We start from the raw sequence: 3865 nt of genomic DNA on the forward strand, positions 1-3865 counted from the left end.
CCCGAGTGCCCGGCTAGCCCCGACCATACCACCGACCCTGGGGGCTGTGGCAGCCCCCCGGGTGGGGCCACCATCCGGGCCCGCCGGGTACAGCGACCGGTGTACTTCGTCAGCGAGGTCCTCCGGGAGGCCAAGACAAGGTATCCCCAGGCGCAGAAGCTACTCTATGCCGTGCTCGTCGCCTCCCGGAAGCTGCGCCACTACTTCCAGGCGCACAAGATCTCGGTGGTTACCACTTATCCACTGGGACCCATTCTCCGGAACCGGGAGGGCACCGGGCGCATTGTCAAATGGGCGGTTGAGTTGGCGGAGTTCGACCTACACTTCGTCTGTCGCCAGGCAATCAAAAGCCAGGCACTCTCCGACTTCTTGGCAGAATGGACGCCCGTCCCCTGCGTCATCCCAGAAGAGATCTCTGCCTATCCTGGGCACGACGCGCCCGGGTACTGGGTTATGCACTTCGATGGCTCCCTCTCGCTGAAAGGCGCAGGGGCCGGAGTGGTTCTCACCTCCCCAACAGGTGAAGAGCTCCGGTACGTCGTACAGTTGCAGTTCCGCGCATCCAACAACATGGCGGAGTATGAAGGTCTCATCGCTGGCCTCCGGGCTGCGGTGGGGCTCGGGATTCGTCGCCTCCTGGTCAAAGGGGACTCCCAGCTGGTCGTCAACCAGGTTTCCAAGGAGTACCAGTGCACGGATCCTCAAATGGCAGCGTACGTGGATGCAGTCAGAAAGCTCGAGAGACGCTTCGACGGCCTCGAATTGCGGCATATCCCTCGCCGCGACAATGCTCTGGCCGACGAGCTCTCTCGCCTGGCCTCCTCACGTGCGCGTGCCCCTGCCGGAGTCTTTGAAAAAAGACTCGCACGGCCTTCCGTCCTGCCTGCCGAACAGGATGAAGGGGAAACCTCGAACTCAATTCAGGGGACCCCGGCGGTACCCTCAGTGGGAAGCCCCGTCAGGGCGCCGCCGTCCGGCGAGTGCGCTGCGCTCGCCGAATATCCTCAAGATGCCTCGTGGATGTCTGACATCCGAGGGTACTTGAAAGAAAAGTTCCTACCTGGGGATGAGGCATCTGCCGAAAGGGTTGCTCGGCAGTCCAAACGCTATGCCATAGTAGATGGGGATCTCTACCGACGTAGCGCAGGAGGTGTCCTCCTGAAATGCATCTCTCAGGCAGAAGGCGGCGATCTTCTCGCTGAGGTCCACGAGGGCGAGTGCGGTGGCCATTCATCGTTCCGCACGCTGGTCGGGAAAGCCTTCCGGCAAGGTTTCTACTGGCCTACAGCTCTCCAGGATGCTTCCGAGCTGGTTCGGCGCTGCAGGGCATGCCAGTTCCATGCAAAGCAGATTCACCAGCCAGCTCAGGCTCTCCATACCATTCCCCTGTCATGGCCTTTCGCGGTCTGGGGTTTGGACATTCTGGGTCCGTTCCCCTGAGCAGTCGGGGGCTATGCATACCTATATGTCGCTATCGACAAATTCACTAAGTGGCCGGAGGCGGTCCCAGTCGTCAAGGTGACCAAAAACACGGCGCTCCAGTTTATCCGCGGCATCACCAGCCGCTTCGGTGTTCCCAATCGAATCATCACCGACAACGGCACCCAGTTCACTAGTGCCTTGTTCGGGGACTATTGCGAAGATCTCGGCATCAAGCTTTGCTTCGCTTCCGTCGCTCATCCCCGGAGTAACGGGCAGGTCGAGCGCGCCAATGCAGAGATACTGAAGGGCCTCAAAACCCGGACCTATACCGTACTCGCTAAGCACGGAAAGGGATGGGTAGACGAGCTGCCAGCCGTGCTATGGGCCAATCGGACTACGCCAAGCCGCGCCACCGGGGAGACTCCGTTCTTCCTCGTCTACGGCGCCGAAGCAGTCCTCCCCTCCGAGCTCACTCTGGGCTCCCCTCGAGTGCATGCATACTCTGAGGGTGAGCAGGAGCATCAAAGGCGCGACGACGTGGATTACCTGGAAGAGCGCCGATGGCTTGCTGCTGTCTGAGCGGCTCGGTACCAGCAGAGTCTGCGGCGTTATCATCTGCGCCATGTCCGGGCCCGGTCTCTCGAGGTGGGGGACCTAGTTCTCCGACGCATCCAGTCGCGCGAAGGAATGAATAAGTTGTCCCCTGTATGGGAAGGTCCCTTCACCGTGATCGCGGTCCCCCTGGCAGGTTCTTTCAGGTTGGCGACGGAAGAAGGACATCCACTCCCGAATCCGTGGAACATTGAGCATCTTCGACGCTTCTACCCGTAGATTGTCGTGTTCGCGGTTCAGGTTAGTAAGGCCGGGGGCTTCTCCCTGCCCGAGCAGTATGAAGGCTTCGCCCCGTGGGGTAAGTCGCTGTCGCCCAACCTTGTAAATATTGTACATTAAGTTTTTCAATAAGCAATCGCTATGTCAAAATACTTTTTCTGGATTCCGTATGTTTAATCTGTCTGGTGAGGAGCTCGGTTGTGCGAGAAAAAGTTCGCTCTCTTTTTTTTTCCGGCTGACAAAAGAATCCCGATCGGTATGCATACGAGCAGTCGCCGCTGACTTACGTCCGCCATGGTAGGCTGTGGTGCTCTGTGCCATGACAGGCTCCCGGGCACTACCGAGTTTCGGGGTGCTCCGGGTAATCCCATCGCTCGAGCTGCTCGAGTAGTCCGGAGCTCGGGCCCCCGGAGCGAGCTGTCGGTGCTCGGTCTGGTCTGTCATACTCGGGCGCCACCAAACCATAGGACCCCTGGGTTATGCCTCTGCCCGCTCTTGTCCGCCGGTTTGGGTGTTCGAGAGGTCTCGGGTCGAAAACGAGAGCAGTCTATAACAAGTACCGCACTGGCAGAGCGCACCAGACAAAGAAATCCTTTTTTTTTTCTCTTAAGTCACAGGCTGGCGATCGCAAGCAGCTCGGCCGCGAGGGCTTTAATGCCCCGGCCTTTGGTCGGCCCCAAGGGTCCTCGGGTGGTCCTACCACTTAGGCTCGGGTGGTCGAGATCACCCGACCCTAGGGGCCTCGTATGCCTCTGGGCACTCGGGCACTCCGTTGAAAGAATCGAGTCCCCGGGCACCCGAGCTCAGAAGCACATCCCTCCTGGATCGATGAGCTGGAAGGCCGACAGCTGTCCGGTGAGTGGTTATATTCAGACAAGTCTGCTTTAAGTAAATTTATGTCCTCGAGTCACTCTCGGGGGCTCTCGCAGTTTAATCTGTTCGGCGAGGTGGCCTCCTCGCACGCAAAACCCTGCCGCGTGACTATTTTTTCCCAGAACGACAGAACGGTTTGCAGAAAAGAGTAGCGTGCTCGCGATAACGTCTGACCGAAGCCCTTCGTGGTGGTCGTGGTGTTCGGTCCGCTTTTAAGGACCCCGAGCACTACCGAGTCCTCGGGTGCCCTGGGTAATCCTATCGCTCGAGCTACTCGGGTAGTCCGGAGCTCAGGTCTCGGGGGCGGGCTGTCAGTGCTCGGCCTGGCCCATTTAAAGCCCGGGCACCACCGGACCGCGAGGGCTCTTGGTCGCATTCTCGCCCGCACGCGTCTCCCTTCTACTAACTGAGTGGTCGCAAAGTGGAAAAGTGTTCATCAGGCACGGCGTGTTCCGCGCGGGATCAATCCATCTCCCGGACAAGGAGGTCTCTGTCTTTGTTCTTAACTTAGGCAATACGGATTCGTGAGAGCTTGAAGGCCGACTGTGCCAGTAGCAGCGATCAAAGACAACTTCATCCTCGGGGACGGGAAGGTCGGGAACGGCCCGACTGAGTACTCCCCGGGACTTCGAAGTAAAACATCGGAAGAAGCATCGAACACATAGAGAAACTGGAGTTGCGAGCCCAGGGAAAAACAGCCATTTAATATTCACAGGATACTCCCAAGGCATTTTCTAAG

Source organism: Phragmites australis, chromosome 1, assembly GCF_958298935.1.
Source record: "Phragmites australis chromosome 1, lpPhrAust1.1, whole genome shotgun sequence".
In the NCBI taxonomy this organism is placed as follows: domain Eukaryota; kingdom Viridiplantae; phylum Streptophyta; class Magnoliopsida; order Poales; family Poaceae; genus Phragmites; species Phragmites australis.